Here is a 21,763-nt window from a genome sequence, read left to right on the forward strand (position 1 = left end):
GAGACGGTCTTAAGCAGGCTCCACGCTTAGCTCAGAGTTCCTCGTGGGACTCCGTCCCGCGACGGCGAGATCATGACCTGAGCCCAAACCAAGAGTCAGACGCTTAAGCAACCGACTTAAGCAACTGATGCTCAACCCAGTCACATCACTCCTGTCTTTTTGATAACAGCCATTCTAACAGGTGTGAGGTGACACCATTATGATCTTGATTTCCATTTCCCTAACGAGTAGTGATGTTTGGTGTCTCTCAACGTACCTTCTGGCCATTTGCATGTCTTTTTTTTGGGAAAACGTCTGTTTAGGTCTTTTGCCCACTTTTTCGTCAGATTGTTTGGTTTTCCGCTACTGAGTTTTTGTGAGCTTCTTAAGTATTTTGGATACTAATTCCTTATCAGATATACGGTTCCCAAGTATTTTCTCCCTTTGCATAGGTTGCCTTTTCATCCTGTTGTTTGCTTCTTTTGCTGTGCAGAAGACTTTTAGTTTGAAATAGCCCCACTTGTTTATTTCTGCTTTCGTTGTTTGTGCTTCTGGAGTCAGATTCAAAACTCATTGCCGAGGCCAATGTCAAGGAGCTTTTCCCCTATGGTTTCTTCTGGGAGTTCTATAGTTTCGGGTCTTAGGTTTAAGTCTTCAGTCCATTTGGAGTTAATTTTTATGAATGGTGTTAGATAGGGGTCCAATTTTATTCTTTTGTACGTAATTACCCAGCTTTCCCACCACCACTATTGAAGACACAACCCTTTCCCGGTTGGGTATTCTTGGCTCCCTTGTCATATAGTCGTTGACTATATATGTGTGAATTTATTTCTGGGCTCTCAATTTATTTCCAGTGGTCTATGTATCTGTTTTTATGCGTTACCATGCTATTTTGATGATAATAGCTTTGTAATATAGTTCAAAATCAGGACATGTATGAGGCTTCTGGTTCTGTTCTTCTTTCCCAACACTGCTTTGTCTATTTGGGGTGTTTTGTGGTTCCATAGGACTTTTAGGATTTTTTTTTTTTCTATTTCTGTGAAAAACACCATTGGAACTTTGGTAGGGATTGCACTGAATCTACAGATGGCTTTGGGTAGTGTAGACATGTTAACAATATTCTTCCAATCCAGAAGCATGGGATATCTTTCTGTTGATTAGTTCTCTGCAATTTTTTTGAAGTCATATAGTTTTCCAGGTAGAGATCATTCATCTTGGTTACATTTATTTCTAAGTGTTTTATTTGTTTTTGGTTCTGTCATTTTCTTCATTTCTTTTTTTTTTCTTTTTTTTTTTTTTTTTTTTTGGTTTTAAGTAAGCTCTACACCTACCAACATGGGGCTTGAACTCACGACCCTCCGTGTTCTAGCAGCTGAGCTAGTCAGGCCCCCCCTTCATTTCTTTTTCAGGTATTTTGTTGTTAGAGTATAGACACACACCTGATTTCTGTATATTGATTTTGTATCTGGAAACTTTACTGGATTCCTTTTTAAGAGGTTTTTTGTGGAATCTATAGGATTGTCCACATACAAGATCATATTATGTGGAAGTACACCCAATTCTCCTTTTTTCTTTCCAATTTGGATCTTTTCTTTCTCTCTATTTTTTTTCTCTCCTCTCCTCTCCTCCCCTCCCCTCCCTTCCCCTCTCCTCTCCTCTCCTCCCCTCTCCTCTCCTCTACTCCCCACCTCTCCCCTCCCCCTCTCCTCTCCTTCTCTCATCCCCTCCCCTCTCCTCTCCTCCCCTCCCCTCTCCTCTCCTCCTCTCTCCTCCCCTCTCCTCTCATCCCCTCCCCTCTCCTCTTGTCCCCTCCCTTCTCCTCTTCTCTCCTCCTCCCCCCTCCCCTGTCCTCCCCTCCCCTCCCCTCTCCTCTCCTCCTCTCTCCTCTCCTCCTCTCATCCCCTCCCCTCTCCTCTCATCCCCTCTCCTCTCCTCCCCTCTCCTCTCCTCTACTCCCCACCCCTCCCCTCCCCTCTCCTCTCCTCCTCTCTCCTCTCCTCCTCTCATCCCCTCCCCTCTCCTCTAGTCCCCTCTCCTCTCCTCTCCTCTCCTCCCCTCTCCTCTCCTCCTCTCTCCTCCCGTCCCCTTCCCTCCCCCCTCCCCTCCCCTCCCGTCCCCTTCCCTCCTCTCCCCTCCCCTCCCCTCTCCTCCCCCTCCCCCCTCCTCCCCTCTCTTATCCTCTTTTTCACCCTAATTGCTCTGGCTAGGACTTCCAGAACTGTGTTAAGTAAGAGTAGTGAGAGTACACACCTCGTCTTGTTCCTGACTTTAGAGCAAGAGCCTTCAACGCTTCACTGAAAAGACTTATTTATTTGTTTGTTTGTTTGTTTCAATCGAAGCATAGTTGACATACAATGCTATCTTCATTTCAGGTGTGCAGCACAGAGATTTGACATTTGACATTTCTCTACCTTATGCAATGTGCACAATGATGTGTGTAGTCACAAAATCATCCTGTTAACCCCTATGTTTCACAAATGACAAAACTGTGCTCCAAAGAGGTCAGGAAACTTTCACAAGATTTTATAGCTACTAAGACCAGAGCCTACCTGTGAGGGCATTAAGAAGTTCAGTCCATCTAGGGGCGCCTGGGTGGCTCCAGTGGTTGAGCATCTGACTCTTGATTTTGGCTCAGGTCACGATCTCACCATTCAGGGTTTCTGGGATTGAGCCCCTGCATCAGGCTCTATGCTGACAGTGTGGAGTCTGTTCGGGATTCTCTGTCTCCCTCCCTCTGTCCCTCCCCGTTCTCCCTCTCCCTCTCTCTCTCTCTCAAAATAAATAAATAAACCAACAAAAAAGTTCAGGCAATCTAAAGTCTGAAATAAGCAGAAAATTCCAGCACACCCACCTCTCTGAAAAAGATAACCCCACTTCATGGGGCTGTTCTTTCATCACATGAACCCAACCTTCATTCCCTTCTTCTCCTCTATTCCCACTAAACTTACACGTTCCATGAAGACAAGGACAGTGCACCTGTCACTTCCCACCTTGTCCCACAGCCGCCTGACAGGTTGCTGTAACGGGTGCTCATTAAACCATTTGTTGAATTGGATGGAAATGTATTAGCCCATAGCACACTGCCACGGGGCAAGCCAAATTGTTACACTGTCCAACCCAGAATTACGTGCGAGACTTGCCTGAACGTTAAGTCTCTCACTGGCACTCTGAGAGTTCTAGTTTTCATATTTTGTTTTATAAATAGTTGTAACCCAAAGATACAAGGTAGCACGTGCCCGACCGGTCCTGTTTTCGCTGTCGACCCATTCCCAGTACGACCTCCTGTCTAGCTGAGTGATAACTCGGTCTACAATGAGCAAGACCAAGTAAAAATGAGGTGAAGATGGTCCAGCAACTCCAAGACTGACCCTGCAGCTTAAGGAAAAACACACCGCAGGCACCTTGGAGACCACTTTCCAGCCAGAGATGGATTTCCACTAACTTCCGTTTAAAAACCTCACCGCCAACCATGCTGAGGTTTGCTCGCGGCTGTTGAGAATATGGTTTGATGCTCCCTCCAGTCCAGGACGGGAGGTGCCCGCAGCGATGGAGAAGTCCTGTGGTCTGCAGGAAGGCTTCTATCAACTGCCACCAACCTGACACAGGAATTCAGACATACCATTTCCCAGCAGCCCTCTCCCCATCACCCTTGTCCAGTGACGTTCCTTCCACTCACTGTAAAATGGCTCAAGAAAAGTGGAGTAAAAGACATCGAGGGAATCACAAATGGTTCTCTCTGAAGCTCAAGTTTATCATCTGTGAAATAATGACTGTGGGGCACCTGGGTGGCTCAGTTGGTTACGCATCCAACTCTTGATTTCGGCGCAGGTCATAATCTCATGGTTTGTGAGTTCGAGCCCAGCGAGGGGCTCTGCGCTGACAGTGTGGGGCCTGCTTGGGATTCTCTCCTTCTCTCCTTGCCCCTCCCTCACCCATGCTTTCTCTCTCTCTTTCTCTCAAAAATAAGTTAAAATTAAAAAAAAAAAAAAGAAATAAGGATTGTAAGGCTCAGTTGGTTGAGCGTCTAACTCTTGACCGCCACATGGTTGTAAGAAGAGTCACAGACAGATATCTTCGGGAATATAAAGACTATATGATCATAAACGGGCTTTTTTTTTTCTCAAAGGCCTTCCACCAGGTGTCACAGGGCTAACAAAATGAACACCCCCACACAACCCTGCCCTTCGGGGCACTCACAGTCTAGTTTACACATCTAAGCATCGGCAGTTGAAAAAATACGCACGCATAGACACAACATCATTCTGCTACCGAATATCTCTGCAAAGGAGTCCAATATAGGCCACGCCGAAGCACAACTGAAATCATCTCTGATTCTCAACACCCTTAGATCATTTCACTGAAATCGGCATATAAAATTTTCCATCTCTAGAAGGGAGGAATAAAGAATATGGAAACCAGGTCCTGGTAAGTTCAATTCTGTATAACTCAATTTAGAATCAGGCATAACTGGGGGGCCTGGGTGGCGCAGTCGGTTAAGCGTCCGACTTCAGCCAGGTCACGATCTCGCGGTCCGTGAGTTCAAGCCCCACGTCAGGCTCTGGGCTGATGGCTCGGAGCCGGGAGCTTGTTTCCGATTCTGTGTCTCCCTCTCTCTCTCTGCCCCTCCCCCGTTCATGCTCTGTCTCTCTCTGTCCCAAAAATAAATAAACGTTGAAAAAAAAAATTGAAAAAAAAAAAAAAGAATCAGGCATAACTAAAATGGATCAGAAAGATGGCCCAGATCCCAGCTTGACCGACAGAAGTCACACACCGCAACGCGGTGTAAAGGATTTGTGTTGACACAAAGTTGGGATTTTTTTTTCTTCCGCCTTATCAAAAAACAGGCATATTTGGCATTTTGCCCAAAGTGCTTAAAGTGGATTATATCTACATCTGACTTCGCAGTAAGTGCAAAGACAAAAATCTCTGAATGTATAAACCAAAGTTTCTTTCTTACTTCAGAGTTCAAGGCAAAAAACCAGCCTTCGCGACTCTCAGGCGTAGTACAGCTTGGAAGTTACAAGGATGTCAGATGTATTTATTATTGCGGTAGCTCGAATTTTCCATCCTGCTACATTTAAACACTGAGTCGGAGTTTGCAAAAATAGCATCAGCAGCATTGCCAGCGAGATCCTCTAACCTTAGCACAGAGTAAATATGAAAGGAGAAAAGAACTGTAACCTTTTCAAAGTTCTCTCTATGCAAATATCATGCAGAAGTCACTGATTCCTGAGCACTCTGTCGCTTTGATATCTGAACCAGCCCGCGAAACCATCACGGCAAGCGTCTTATTTTGATCTTTCGCAGATTTCTTTAAATTCCCGTTCACTTTCTGTTATCTACTAAAAGTAAGTTTCTTTAGCATCTACTATAGTCATAGCCACAAAATCACAAAAGAAGCTTTTTATGAAAAGCCCGGGTCTGTTTATCCTTTGGGCCCAAGTTGCCACTATACTCAGGCCATCTTCCAAAATGATCCATTAAAAATAAAATATACTAACAGTAGCATTGTCTGTGCTGAGACTTGGGGGGGGGGCCACAACCCCCCTGTCTTGTTATCCCACTTATTTGAATGAGTGCATGTCCCATGTTGTTGGGGGTTTGGACTAACAGAGAAAAATTTTGGAGAACAGACGTCCGTGAAGGCAGGAAAAGCCAGGTACGTGGAGAAGGGTGCTGTTTTCCCAGGGCTGGAAACTCAGTCTGACGCATGAGAGAGACACTGCAGGAAGAGGCAGGGTCTATTTGGATGAAAGCCACAGGGAGACTCCGGTCCAAACTGCCACTGCCTCCGGGCTGAAGTGATAAAGTGGGACACACAGGCAGAAGGACCTCCCCGCCCCACACACACTCCACTCACAGTGACTCTGACACTCCGTGCTGAGCTGCAGGGGAGAACTGCCGAGCCCAGTGGAGCCCAGATGGAGTGATGGAAGGGACCAGGCAGGCACAGGAGGTCCTGTGGTGTCCAAGAGAGGCTCTCAAGAGCTGATTAAGGCTAATTCGACCTTATGCATGCCCACAGCTAAGGGAGACCTACAAATATCCAGGTTCCCTTTGAGTTTCTTTATAACGTTCATGTATTTATTTTGGGAGAGAGAGAGAAAGAGGTAGAGAGAGAGAGAGAGAGCGAACCCCAAGCAGGCTCCATGCCCAGCGAGGAGCTCGACACGAGGCTCGATCCCATGATGGGGACCTCATCCCCTGAGCCGCAGTCAAGAGCACGACGCTTAACCGACTGAGCCACCCAGGCACCCCCCCAGGTTCCCATGCGTATGGAATATCCAGCTGACCACATATGACCCACCTGTGAAACATAGGAGTAATATTTGCTAAGTTTAAATGTAAAATTTGAGAATCGCTAACGGAACTCTTGGCAGTAAGTTACCTAAAATGCTCGTTGACCGTGTGAAGCTGAATGGGGGTAGCCTGTCCCTGTGGCTCCTTTCTCTGGGACAGGCTGTCCACCGACGCTAACATACCGCTTCCGCATATTACCAAAAACTTTTGCAACATTATCTTCGTATAGCTTCTAAGGATGCCTAATTTACTACTAAGCCATTGCTCAAGCATTAGGAGAACCCCGCTCCCTGTCTTTCAAAACGCATCAAGAATTCATAAAACCTAAATGTTGTGACTCATCTTCATTTAACGATTGCTGTCCTTAATCGTGGGTGTTAATACGGAAGTCTACAATTCGGCATGCACCTTGTGATGCACAATGAAGGATGCAGAAGTGATTGCTCTCGATAAACTACTCGGAGAATCTGGGTGCGGAATCAATCAGCAATCAATGGTTTAGAATGAAAAACACTCGTGTTGCAACATCAGAAGTCACCCAGTAACGGGACAACCCAAACAGAGGAGAAGAAGTCTGAATTCAGTCTTTCTTCCAACTTCTGGCGGGAGCTCTGAGCAAGAGGAAATAATCGAAATACCCAAGACAGTTTTGCCTTATATGCCTGTTGGTTCGTTCTTGGTTTTTGAGGCAAGAGATCATTAGAATTTGTACCTGTAAACCTGTATGACTTCTTTCCGCAGCATCACCGTCACCTTAGCAGTTGATGAAGAAGCCGTGTCTTCCCTGAACTGGATAAAACAACACCCTGCTCCAAAACAAGAACAAACAGACAAACAAAAATAGAATTGTGAGCAAGTTTTGCTCAATTAGTAAATCAAGGCCTTTTCTTATTCTAGAAAGGTGCGTGGGGTCAAAAGCGTGGCGTTCGCTTCGACCACACAATTAAGGATTTTTGCCCCGTTGTTAATCCAAAAGCATCTTCCTGTGCAAAGAACCGAGCGATCTGACAACGGGTCCGTATTTTAGCATTTTGAAAGCGTGCCTTTGTGAAAAACATGCTACAAAGAAAACATTTAAATGCGTCACATTCAACAATCTGCTCATGTTGGTAACATGAAACACACACAGTCTTTCACGAGGTCCAAACTTTAAGACTATTTTAAATGACCAGTGAGCAAAGAAGTTAAAAAAGAGTTGGCTTCAAACTTTCCTGTTTGATAGCAGTGATGTATTAGAGGAAAGAAAAAGCCGTTCTTGTCAAAACACCACTTTGTCTCCCCCGACCAGGTCTTCACAGGTATAACAATTGCAACCGAAGTTTTATTAAGCAGTTAAACTCCAGCCTTGATTCAAGATACTTAGTGCCGGGCCACATTTGTCCTAGAAATGTTTTCTTTCTTTCTTTCTTTCCTTCTTTCTTTTTAAGTTTTTGCCCAAACAAATGCATTTCTCAGCCCCTTATATTTGATAGTAGACTCAGCGGATCTTGCCAAAGATCATGGAAACCTTCGAAAAAAATCGCTCTTGTCAACTCGCGAGAAGCCAGAATGTGAAATGGATATTGCGTGGCGGTGGGCTCACTGTATCAAATCGGATGAGACGGTACTTTGTGAATGGTCGCCAAAGCCCTGTATGCGTGCAAAGTATTCAGACTTCCGTCCCAGCTTCCTTCATCATGAAGGTGATGAGGACTGTGGTAATGAGAACATTAGCAATGGCTATCATTTACTGAATGATTCTCTTTTTTTGAGAGAGACAGAGGCAAGTGAGAGCGTGAGTGCAAGAGGGATAGAGGAAGGGGGAGAGGGAGAACCTTAAGAGGACGCCACAGCCCGCTCAGAGCCCGAGCCCTACGTGGGGCTCGATCTCACGACTGTGAGATCACGACCTGAGCCGAAATCGAGTCAGACGCTTAGCCAGCTGAGCCACCCGGGCACCCCCTGAGTGATTTCATTCTGTGCCAGCCACTATGCTAAGCACTCTACACGAAGTTGTTTGTTTGCTACTAACAACCGTCAGTTGATACACAGAATATTATTCTCTCCACTCTACAGAGAAACACGGAGAGCTCAGAGAAGTTAAGCAAATTGCCCAAGGTCACACAGCCCATCAGCCTACGAGCACGAAAGTAGTTCTTGGCGCCCTCATGCCAACCGAGGCGTTGGCAGAGAATTCACGAATTGGGCCACCGTGTGGTGTGCCCCACCCAGGTAACCCAACAGATGGTCATATTACCGTGTAGTCATTGAAGAAAAGGGATACACATACAACTACACCCACCCCCCCCACACACACACACAAAGTTGAATTCACACAGAGTTGAATTCACACATGGCAGTTGTGTTCCTGTCATGCGAAAAACGACGTGTATAAGATGCGATTTTGCTACGCAAGGGGTCTCTCTGGCACAGAGCAAGCATCCGCTCAATGTTTGCTAAATGAGCACACGCTCCCCGGTGAGGCAGCATTTACCTTACTTTCTTGGCCCAGTGCTCAGAAATCCTGGGCGTGCAAAGGACGAAAACTCCACCAGCTCAAAGCTAAAGGAGGAGCTAATTAGTTGACAGAAGCGAAGGGTCTAGAGAACTCGGGGTTCCAGCATGGCTGAGCACAGGCACTCGGGTGAGATGTCTTAGATTCATCCCACTCTGGAGGCTGCCCAGCTCTGCCCTGTCGTCTTCACTGGCTTCCTTCTCAGCCAGGCTCTCTTTGGCAGCGGTTATGGGATTACCTATGGCTGTTCCGGATAGGAGAGCCCTTGCTCCTTTCTGTCACCAGCCGAAGTCCCAGGGAAGCCTTGAACTGGCTTAGCCTGGATCATACACCCCTTCTCGAACAAATCATCACCTTCAGAGGGATAAGAATCCGACCGGCTAACAGAGAAGGGGGCCGGGGAGGAAGGGAAGAAAAGAGGAGAAAGCAGGGGATGCTGGTCATATCCAGAAGTTTGACACAAGAGAGGCCTCTCTGCCCAGAGGTATCTTGCTGGGTTTTATCTTCAATCTTATCTCAAAACGTTCGCTTCTAAGGCAGGAAGTGGATTAAGGATCACCCCTCCTTCCTTTACAGATCACGTTATTTTATGCCTGCCTTATTTGTTATATTTAAAGGAAACGAACACAGAGCTTTGAGGACGGCAAGGCTTACTACGCGTGATGCCATTCAGGAGGGAAGTTGTTTCTCCCCCTGCTTTATTATATTGGTCATAATTATGATCCGTACCATAGTGACACTTAATTATACTCTTCCAATAAATCCACCTTTGTCTTCCAATTCATAAATTAACAAAAGGAGGCTACCCAGGGTGCCCCGTTACACACTTACGATTTTTTTTTTTCAGACCCTAGAGAAACGATGGGAGTTTTCCTGTGGTTCTCTCTCACACAGTCACATCCTTCGGCCCCACTGCACACAAAGGTCTCATTGATTAGAACAGGACACTTCTACGCAGGGGCTGAGGGTTGGGGATCCAGGAAATTCTCAACTGGTTTTACAAGAATGAGCACCACACCTTCGTAAAACTCTACGGTGACCGAGCCACAGAAATTGAGTCTGTAATGAGAATTCTGGAAAAATGAGAGAACTGCCTTCGGGCAGTTCAGGGTCTGTGGAGATTGAGAATTCAGAGAAGAGCAAATGAGTATCTCAGGCCCTTCGGCTTCATTCTCCCGTCACGTGTTTCCTAAGCCTTCTGAACCCCACCCTCGGCGGAGAGAGAAAGAGACCCTCATGGAGAGCCTTCCACAGCCAGACAGGTGCCTGCCCTGAAGCCCCCAAAGCACCACTCTTCTTAAATCCTCTCCCTTCCCGTAACTTTTCCGTCACCTTTTCTTTCTCTTTCAGACCCAGGGGCAGAACATTGAGTAAGTCATACTCCTCAACTCATTATCACTGCACGTGTGTGTATCCCCTTCCCCCTGCCATTTTCCTACCCCCCATTCCATAAAAGCTAGTATCAGGTTTGACGATATCCTGGAATATGTCTGTGTCTTCATAAGACACGTAGTATTCTCTTGTTCTGTCTGAGTGTGTTTTCAGTTGATACGAATGATATCCACAGACTTTGTTTTGTCTTCCTTCCTTCCTTTCTCCCTCCCTTCCCTCCCCCACTCTCTCTTTTCCTTCTTTCTTTCTCTCTTTCTTTCTCTTTCTTTCTTTCTCTTTCTCTCTCTTCTTCCTTCTTTCTTTCTCTTTCTTTCTTTCCTCTTTCTTTCTTTCTTTTCCTTTCTTTCTTTCTTCCCTTCCTCCTTCTTTCCTTCTTTCTCTCTTTCCCAGCACGGTCTTTAAGATTCACCTCTATCACTTCACGCGGTTCTATGGTGTTGCGCGAGAAGCCTCCTTGGCATCCCGTTATCTGTCCTGCTCCCTGATGAACCCTGACATTCCATCACCCTCATTACCACAAACAACACTGCGATGAGCCTCTTCATCCAGCCTCCCCACGGGGACCTGATCAGAGCTTCCCCGGGCTCTACACTCAGACGTGGGACAGTCAGGTCATGGGACTAAAGGATGGGTCTCCATCCGGCTCCCCGGTTCTGACTCCTTTGTGGGAAACCTACCAGGGTGACGCCATCAGGTGCATATCACGTAAAGGGGAGAGTCTGAGGCTCCAAGAGGTTACGCGATGTGTGTAACTTCACGTCGCCAGTTAAGTATAGAGTCAGGGTTTAAAGCCAAGTTTCTCTGACTCCCAGGTTAGCACCCTTCCATTGTACTATACTGCCTTCCACAGGAATCTTTTGATTGGATGGCCTAGGCTGGAGGCAGCAAGGCCTTCCCTTTGTCCGGCACCCACTCCCTCAAGCTCCCTTCAAGTCAGGAGGGAGTGGCGAGCCCACCCTGCCACAAGAGACCAGGTTTCCTAGGCTTGGCCGGCAGCGATGTGTAATCAGAGGTGAGGGACAGTCCTACTGGCTGGGGACCAGGAGAGCTTAGCCTCCCCCTCCACGCACGCGCGCGCGTGCGTGCACACACACAGACACACACACACACACTCCTGATGCAAGCAGATTAACAGCAGCCATCTGGCAAGCAGAGTTTCTCCATGCAAACTGCAACCCCCCGCCCCCCCCCCCGGGTGAATCACTAGTGCTCCCAATACCAGTCAGGCCCAATGAAAACTTTGATGGCTCTATTAATGAAGATGAAAACTCAAGATATGCCAAATACAGATTAAATGGCATCTTGGGTAACATGATTATCTCTGAATTACTAGCTGCCCGGCGAGATAGCCAAGTGACTAATCCCGGGGCGGGCTGGGCCCTTCGGAGGCGGGATCCACTACGTGCAGCCTCCAGAGTGTCGTGCATTGCATCAGGATGGCACTTCACCAAATGGAACGCCAAGAGCGACTTCCTCTGTTGACGCCGCACTTTTTGAGAGAAGACTTCATTTCTTCAGGTTCTGAGGTTCCAGATTTAGAGTGGTCCCTGACAAGATGCACGGGGAGTGTGTCCGGCAGAAACAAGGAGAACACGCGAGAATCTGTCTGATGCCCATGTTTACAGCACTGTTGATAAAAACGGGCAGAAGGGACAGGGTGGCGATGATAGAGAGGGGTCGCAAAGCCACCAGGCCTTCTCTCCCACTTTCTACTTCTGTCCCCCATGAGCTGTGATCCAGCAAGTTCTACGTTAATGTCTTCAATACGTCAGCTACGTTAGCACACGCAATTTCCACGAGGTAGGAACTGTGGTTCTCATCTTCCGTAGGGGAAAGTTGAGGCTGACAAGTGTCAGTGACGTGTCGGAGATCCAACACCTATTCTGGCCACACTGAAACTCAGTCTAGGGTCTTTTCACGTCCAAGGTTCGTAAGGCCTTGCCACGCTTTGACCGCCCCGTTTTAAGGATTTCGAAAGGGCTCCAAGAATTATTCCCAACACAAATGGAACGTCGGCGCAAGTAAAGAGGTTATGAAAAATTCATCTTTAAGACACAAGATTGGAGGAGGGCACCTGGCTGGCTCAGTCGGCAGAGCATGCTACTCTTGATCTCAGGGTCATGAGTTCGAGTCCCACGATGAGGGTAGAGATTACTTTAAAAAGAAAAAAAAAAGGAGACACAGATTGGAATTTGCCAAGTAGTTGTGTGTTGGGGGGTGGGGCTGTGTATGAAGATCTGCGAATAATTTGACGAGTAAAATGCCTTGCAATTTGACTGGAATTGTGTAACAAAAAAAAAGTCTTCATCTGGCAGCTAGGGAATGAAGTATGAAAGCTCCAGGAATCCCACTTAGCCCCCAAATGTCTCTAGATATTACAGTTTAATTATAAGAGGCCAAGGACGTGGATCGGTGGCATGGCAATATGGGTCTAAGTGTGTCTAGTAAGAACTTATCTAAATACATATCGAGAAAGCCCCACACTATCTCCTCTCTCTCTTTTTTAAGTTTATTTGTTTATTTATTTTGAGAGCAGGGGAGAGGCAGAAAGACAGGGAGAAAGAGAATCCCAAGCCGACCCCACGTTGTCGGTGCAGAGCCTGATGTGGGGCTTGATCTCATGACCTGAACCAAAATTAAAAGTCAAGAGGCACCCCCTCCTGTCCCTTGACGTGAGTGTATTTCCATGCACACAAGCTACGAAGCCAACCATCGGCTCTGAGACTTCTGACATACTCTACCTTTTCAATCAGATGCATAATTGTGGTAGGACTGCCGCTGTTTATGTGCATCCCGCTAGAGACTTTAATTTTTGGTTAAGTTCTTAAAATCCCTTTCTGGCAAAACAAATGAGATCACAGTCTCCATTCTCCCGGTTAACAGTGCCATTATCACGCACAGAGCCTCAAACAATCAGCTAAATTCCATTGTCATTCTGAATTTCTTCTCTTTCTTTTGTGATGCGTTCACAAAACTTATTCAGTCTTCTGCCTTCTCAGTGGAAAAAAAAAATTTTATAGAAACTACCATAAACGATACATAATTGTGAATGGCTCTAAGAAGCCATATGGAAGGATGAATAATCTTCCCTTTTGTTTTCATCTTTCCTAAATACTCTTTCCGCTTTGGGTTTTGCGGTACCTTTTGCACCCGGCTTTGGTCAAAATTGTTGTTGGCCATTTGCCAGTTTGAAATGTCCTACAAAATGAATTGCTCCTTTTGTAAATAAGAATAAACTTTGAGAAATACTGCTTCGAAACACTGTGCTGGAGCTTTGGCTAGGCGGTGGCATTTTCTGTAGGGGCAAAGAGGGTGGCGAGTTTACTGCGTGTTCAGCATGTATAAATCATGATCTAGGTAATATTTTGTGCTTGTCTTCGTATCTTCTAGTGGCTGTGGTGCGGGGCATCACAAATATTCTTTCAGGAGAACAATCACCTACTTCCTATGTCAGGATGGCCTTTCACTTTGGATGAAACTTTCAAATGACACCAGCATCAGATGAAAATTGGGACAAATCTTTACCCGCCAATTTCTTGGCTGAGGCTTAGCGAGGACACCATGAGTTCCAAGTGAATGAGTTCACCCACTTTTACTGCCTTCCTTTTCTTTTTACTTGAAGAAGTTAATTTATCCCTCTTACAATTTAAATGCCAAGCTCTTCTTTGGGGCGCCTGGGTGGCGCAGTCGGTTAAGCGTCCGACTTCAGCCAGGTCACGATCTCGCGGTCCGTGAGTTCGAGCCCCGCGTCAGGCTCTGGGTTGATGGCTCGGAGCCTGGAGCCTGTTTCCGATTCTGTGTCTCCCTCTCTCTCTGCCCCTCCCCCGTTCATGCTCTGTCTCTCTCTGTCCCAAAAATAAATAAAAACGTTGAAAAAAAAAATAAAAAATAAAAAAAGAAGAAAAAAATAAAAAATAAATGCCAAGCTCTTCTAATATTATTCTTGCAAGGTAATTTCTGATTTAGCCACTCTTCCCTTTTTCCCAGATCATCCTATGCTTTTCAGAAAAAAAAATCTATATCTATATATATATCTATAGATAGATAGATAGATAGATAGATAGATGGCACATCACAGACAAATATCAGAGTTGTGAGCTTATTCTTAAACCAAAGAGGTTGTCAAAGTTAACCCAACAATGCACTGTGGGCAATTCATGTAGAGGGCACATTATCATATAAATAATGATGTTTTGTAATTTTCACAAACTTAGAAATGACAATGGAAGCACACTTAAGGGAAGTTTTTAAAGCTCACATTTAGAAGAGATAAGGTTCTCTATTTTTGCCCAGTGAAATACACACACACACACACACACACACACACATATATATACATATAAATACACACACACACACACACACATATATACATATACTCACACTATGATGATATGTAGGATTATTAAAATAACTGTCCTTTCAATATTTTACTTTTGAAATACAATTACTCTTGAGCCATGTATCTTAATATAATATTCAAAATTATGAGGACGGGACAAAAAAAACTTTACAGAGACAGTGGACTCTGTAAGGCAGAACTGGATCGATGGTAAATGAACACCGTATCTGTACATTTCCATTCATGATGCGGATTCTTTTTCGTCACTTCTCAAAATTAGCTGAAATAAGATATATTCTTCCAAGACCTCTGGGCAGGAAATTGCCACTAGGTGTGAACAAGAGACAGCCAATCTCTCCATCCTCGGGCATGTCTTTACTGAGAAGAAAAGACAACATATGCCAAAGATTCACATATTTAGAAAAGTGCCATTTAAAATCAGTTTGTGTATTGGGGCACCTGGCAGCTCAGTTAGGTGTCCGACTTCGGCTCAGGTCATGATCTCACGGTTCGTGGGTTCCAGCCCCGCATCAGGCTCTGTGCTGACAGCTCAGAGCCCGGAGCCCGCCTCAGATTCTGTGTCTCCCTCTCTCTCTAACTCTCCCCCGCTCACACTCTGTGTGTGTGTGTGTGTGTGTGTGTGTCAAAAATGAATGAACCTCAGAAAAGTCTGGAAAAAATCCATTTGTGTACAACCTATAGAGAAGAAGTGAATCACTCAATGAATGATATGTAAAACAACATCAAGCTTTGTTGATTTTAAGTGTCTCTCCCACAGAGTTCTTTATATGAAAAAAAATTAAGAAAAAATATCAGCTTATTAAATGTCTAACACAGAAGAGAAAAAACATATTTGGCATCTTGGCGCTCCTTAGACACACTGAAAAGAATAACAAAAGCTACTCAGGATCAATACATATGAAACACATTATGAAATAGTAGAAATAGTTCATAGCATAGTTACCCAACTCATAGCCAAATACCGGCTCAACAATACTCATTGTTGAATAAGAGACACGCAGATTCTCCATCTTTCTAGATCATACCGCTATGATCTGAAAGACAACTTCCATCCTGGGAAAGACTTCATTCTAAAGACCAAGACCCAATACTCCAGCATCTTGGAGTTTAAACAGAGAATTTGGACAGCATAGTTTCAATGGAAACGTGAATGGAGACCAGCATTTACTGATGTCACGACAAATGATATACCATCTTGAAAAATATTAACTAACTCCTAGGCTTCACTGCCGTGTGTGTGTGTGTGTGTGTGTGTGTGTGTGTACGTTTTAATACAAGTGTGTTCTTCGAATCAACTCGGCCCAAAACTCCTTCTTTCGCTGTGAGTGTATTTTTGTTTTCATATGTGGCACTGAACGAATTCCTGTAGTTGTGAACAACTACATTTGATTAAAATCTGTCAGATTTATCTTTTTAGCAGGAGAAAAGAAATATGTGTTTCCCCAGAAAGGAAATCAATGTGTCTGTATGATAGATGTGGAGAAGAAAGCTGGATACTGTCACTTTAAGTGATGAAGCAGAAAGACAGGGTAGCTGTCTCGTGATCATCACTGGCTGCTGACATAATTGTTGGGAGGCAAAGCCCTGTTGAAATTTTATAATCCTTGTTTATAGGATAGACATACAGCCACTGACCTAATAGCTATCATTCCAACTGGGTACGTTACCGAGTCTCGTGTCTGAGGTGTCCACAGTTTGCTTTGTTTAAATTCTCTTGGCCATATCTTTTAGCCAAAGCTCTGCTCTGTTGCCCTTGTGCACCGTGAGAAAGAGTGATCCTTCCCCCATAGGAAGGCACCAGGTTTTCGGGGCAGACAACCGTAGCGGAGAATCTCCTTTCTCGAGGTAAACCTCAAAATCATCCCCCAGGCAATGCCAGAGACCAACGAAGCCGAGAGCATTCTCAAAGGGACAATTGGGAGTCTGCTTTGTGGCAAAAACCCGCCCAGAGATTTCCTCCTTTCTCTTGGGACCCACCAACCTCCCCAGGATCCCAAGTGTCTCCAGAGACAGCTGTGCTAGATAGAAAAGAAAAGCTTCAGCCCTGGGATTGCGGGAGTAGAAAATTCTCCATTCAGAGGTGATACACTTACCACAGGGTAAGAGGACACTTACCCTGTTAAGGCTGCCTAAGTAGACCGGGGTGAGCCAAGATGCCTTTGCAGCGTGAGCCTTAGTGTCCCCATGGCTACAACCAGCAAAGCCATTTTAATGAGTTTCTTGCTTTTTTTAATTTATTTATTTTTGAGAGAGAGAGAGAGAGAGAGAGAGACATGGCATGAGCAAGGGAGGGGCAGAGAGAGAGGGAGACACAGAATCCAAAGCAGGCTCCAGGCTCCGAGCCGCCAGCACAGAGCCCGACACGGGGCTCGAACCCACAAACCATGAGATCGTGACCTGAGCCGAAGTCAGATGCTTCACCGACTGAGCCACCCAGGCGCCCCATCCATTTTAATGAGCTTCTAAATAATTGCCAGGATCTATGAACTTACATGTCAGTTAAAATTATCATCTCTCTTGCTTCGTGAATGGCATCTGTCAGTAAAGTATTTGAAGTGTTTCTTTGCGGCCTATTTCAATAATAATGTTCTATGTATAAGCCCTTCTATTAACTAACTTTTTAAAAAATGACACGTTGTTCTTGTTCCTTTATGAACGAATGTTTCTAGAAGGCATTCCATTGGTGTGAGTGTGCATGTATGTGCCCTGTTTGCATATTAACCCAGACCTGACTAAACCATTAAAAGACATTATAGGCAGAGAACCTAGCCAAGGGTTTAGAACATGGTAGGTATTCCTTAAGGGGTCATTCTTTATTTATGATTCCTCTTCAACTGGCATCACTTAAAAATTAAATAAATCAGCACAAATAACTAATGCATTTGCCTAAAGCCAAATGACTCCTTCTCTTTCCCCCCAAAGTCCCCCTTCCCTCCCAGCCTCACTCCTACAATCTCCAAACTATTCAAGAATCAAAATTTAAGAATTAGACATTAACAATTCATGGGCCACCATCACATCCATTACAAGTGACTGGAAGTCTTCCCACAATTTACGTAAAATTGGAAGAGTTAAGATACATGCTTATATTCTGGCAATAGACTATCTGGTAATGGTGTCATATGCTTTTGACACACTGATGGATTTGATTTGCTAATATTCTGTACATAATTCTTTATATAAATTGATATTCAAATTCTGTACTGTCCTAAGAATCTGTCTTCAGAAAATTATTTTAGTATCTTTCCTTTTTATGGTCGAATAGATTTTATATAACACTGCAATCGATTTTCAAAACTGTAATGTGGGGTGCCTGGGTGGTTCAGTTGGTTAAGTGTCTGGCTCTTGATTTTGGCTCAGGTGATGATCTCATGGTCATGAGATCCCACATGGGGCTCCACACTGAGTGTGGAGCCTGCTTAAGATTCTCTCCCTTCCTCCCCCTCTGCCCTTCCTGCACTTGCACGTTCATTCTCTCTCTCTCTCTCTCTCTCTCTCTCTCTCTCTGTTTAAACAAAACAAAACAAAACAAAAACAAACAAATAATGTAATGAATTCACTTGTAAAACCGTCTAGGTCTGGTGCCTTTTTTAGTGATAGATCTTTTTCTTTCCAATCACTTCTACAATAATTGGTCTATTCATGTTTCTTAAAATAATTACTTTAAGAATTTTTATTTTTACCACGGCATTTTCCACTGCCTCTAGATTTCCAAATTTATTTCTACAGAATTGTACATAACATCTACCAGTAAGTTTTCTTATCTCCATCTTTGTGGTTATATTCATTAATAATGTCGTATTTATCTTGCTTTCTCTTTATTGAGCTTGTCAAGGGTGTATCTAGTTCAACAATCTTTCAAAGAAACTAATTTTGATTTTACATATCCCTTTTTATGTTTGTTTTCTATTTCATTAGTTTTAGGTTTTATCTTATTAATTCCCTCCTTCTACATTCCTATTTTATTATGCTACTTTTTGATTTGAGTTTTCTAAAATTTACTCTGAATCCTTATTTTGTCAAACAATAGGGGATCCCAATTTTGGGATACAAGTTATTTCCTGAATAAAGTTTGCTTCGATGTCTCATGTAGTAAGTGTATACTCACACTATATTATAAATTTTTAATGTTTTTTTTTTTGAGGGAGAGAGAGACAGAGCATGAGCAGGGGAGGGGCAGAGAGAGAGGGAGATACAGAATCTGAAGCAAGCTCCAGACTTGAACTGTCAGCCCAGATCCAAATGCAGGGGTCAGACCCAGGAACCACGAGATCAGGACCTAAGCCAAAGTCAGATACCCAACCGAATGAGCACCCAGGCATCCCACTCATAATATATTATAACTTCACTTTTGTAGCTGAACATCACACCTCCACAGTTGCCACCTTTGTATTATAAATTTTATGTATATATATCTCACAAAGGTTAGGACATCTTCCTCTTTAAATAATTCTTTGTGTCCCCAGAGTACTCAGCACAGCTTTTTGCCCATGGTAGAATTAAAATGTTATGGAAAATTTTTTAAGTTGTGGAAAGCAAAAACACTTGCTAGAGCATTTAACTCGGGGAAATCTATGTACGCCTACCATTTACCTTTTAAGGATCAGGTGATGCTGGAAAAATGGACACTCAGTGCAGGTGATTCTGGTGCATTGGATGATGAGAAGATCTAGCATCAGATTTTAGCAAGATAGAGATGGGCTCTAACTCCACCTTATCCATTTACCAGCTAAGTGATGTACCTTCTCAGAACCTCAATTTATTCCGATGTAAAGTAGGTCTTAAAAAAATAGCTCCTTCCGCGGAGGGCTCTTATGAGGATTCAATGAGATAATGCATGAACGTGCCTGGCACATAATAAGAGCTCCATAATTGTGAGTTCCCAGCATTATTGTTATTAATATTATCATTTCAGTCGGGGCAGGGTACTGAGGTGGTAAACAGTTGAGGGGCAGAAGCAAGGTAAGGGGAAGAGGAGCTGGGGAAAGGACAAGAAACAGAGAACCTTAGCTCAGTCTTAACTCAATGGTCCTGGAACCAATGATTATTTAAGGAACGTTTAAATCATTTCCCAATAATGGTGACATTTCTACAGGCTGGGTCTGTATCTTGTTTCCACTTCGCTAAATAATGTTCCACCAATCCTCTCAAAACAGTGCCCTTCCCACCCAATTCACCCCAAAGAGGGCCACAGGGATGGAGTGTGTCAGACGAGGTGAAATGACGCAGCAGTAATGGTACCACCAGCTGACCACTGAGCGCCCGTGATTGGAAAACTTCAGCATTCAGGGCCATTCTTGTGGAGAAAGAAAACACCTCTTTTGTTTTTATTTTGTGGGTGGAACGAAGTCAGTGCAGGAGCAACTGCAACTTATCACTGCCCCAATTGGCCAGAGATCTCTTCGAGGCAGCATGGGCTCCAGCCATATGGCTGGGTTCTAACCCCACTCCTGCCATTGACTAGCTGTGTGGCCTTAGACAAAGTGCTTAACCTCTCTGTGTCTCAGTGAAAGGTGGACTTTATCTACAAACACTCATGGCACTATTGTAAGCGTTTTACCTATGTTAACCTATGTAATCTTTCCAGCAAGCAGAGGAGCCAGGTCCGATAGGGTGTGGTGAGGAATAAATGGTGAATATATTTAAAGTACTTACAGAGCCTGTTTGGCATAAAAAGTGCTGTGGAAGTATGAGCTGGTATCGTCATCATTAATGTAAATGCTCTACTTTAGCTGTCACCGTCACCACCATTATCATCATCATCACCACCATTATCATCATCATCATCACCATCACCATTATCACCATCATCATCACCATCACCACTACACTACCATCATCATCATCATCAACCATCGCCACCATCATCATCGCCATCACCACCATTATTATCATCACCATCATCATCACCATCATCATCATCACCACTACACTACCATCATCATCATCATCATCACCACCATCACCACCATTATCATCACCATCATCACCATCATCATCACCACCATCACCACCATCGTCATCACCATCACCACCATTATCATCACCATCACTGTCATTATCATCATCATCACCACCGTCACCACCATCATCACCACCATTCTACCATCATCATCATCAACCATCACCACCATCACCACCATCATCATCACCATCACCACCATTATCATCACCATCATCACCACCATCATCATCATCATCATCATCATCATCATCACTATCATTGGGTTCAGTTCCAGTACTGCACTCAGAGACGATACCAAATCCTCTCCCCATTTCTCAGGCACACAGAATCATTTTAGTATCTCCTTCACACTCTTATCCTCTCCTCCTCCCCACCTTCCATTCACCCTCCTCTTGTTCTGAGACCCTACTTCTTCCCACCAACTTAGAAGAATGCCAACTCTTGCCAAGTATAATGTTAGGTGTTCCCACCTACATACAGTCTGGACTCAAGGAGTCATGAGCAGCCCAGTCAGAAAGCTGAGATTCAAACACCTGTCCATTGGTCTCCAAAGTCTACTCCTTATCCTATTATAACCACATCACTGTAAAATATCCACCCCACTTTCTAAACACTTTTTCAAGTTTTTATGTATTTTAAGTAATCTCTACACTTAACGTAGGGTTTGAACTCATGACCTCAAGATCAAGATTCACATGTTCTTCTCACTGAGCCAGCCAGGTGCCCCAAACATTTTTTTACCTATCATTCTCAAACACTGAACTGGTTTGTTCACAAGGCATATCATCCAAGTTTTTAAAATAAAGACTCATGCTGGGGCACCTGGGTGGCTCAATAGGTGAAGCATCCGACTTCAGCTAGGTCATGATCTCATGGTTCACGGGTTCAAGCCCAACATCGGGCTCTGTGCTGACAGCTCAGATCCTGGAGCCTGCTTCAGATCCTGTGTCTCCCTCTCTCTCTGCCTGTATACATGCTCTGTCTCTCTGTCTCTCTCTCAAAAATAAACAAACATTAAAAACTTAAAGACTCATGTTAACTTGATGTATTCATATCTTATTCTCAGTCTTCTATAGGCCCCAAATTTTTTTAAAAAAGATACATGAACTGATTTGTAGCACACAATATGCCTTCTCAACAAACAATAGTTTCTTAGTCAAGTACATCAACCTCTTGAGATGATTATACCAATCAAGATGTCTTACTGCATACATTTTAGAGCAATATGTTGACAGGGAGAAAAGTTAGAAATGACCTGAATGTTGCAGCA

General features: G+C 44.3%; 1 long non-coding RNA gene across 31 annotated transcripts in view; it reads right to left on the reverse strand.

Annotated features, from left to right (window-relative positions):
- LOC102902604 overlaps positions 1–21,763 on the reverse strand; it is a 122,411-nt gene that overhangs the window by 15,854 nt on the left and 84,794 nt on the right. For 28 of the 31 annotated variants that reach the window (XR_006598924.1, XR_006598909.1, XR_006598916.1 and 25 more), the window contains one exon: positions 6,992–7,085. The exons of the other annotated variants lie outside the window; for them this stretch is intronic. This is a non-coding gene — a long non-coding RNA (uncharacterized LOC102902604). The remainder of the gene's footprint in view (positions 1–6,991; positions 7,086–21,763) is intronic. 31 annotated transcript variants of the gene reach the window in all.

The sequence above is a fragment of the Felis catus genome, chromosome B3 (assembly GCF_018350175.1).
Source record: "Felis catus isolate Fca126 chromosome B3, F.catus_Fca126_mat1.0, whole genome shotgun sequence".
Lineage (NCBI taxonomy): Eukaryota > Metazoa > Chordata > Mammalia > Carnivora > Felidae > Felis > Felis catus.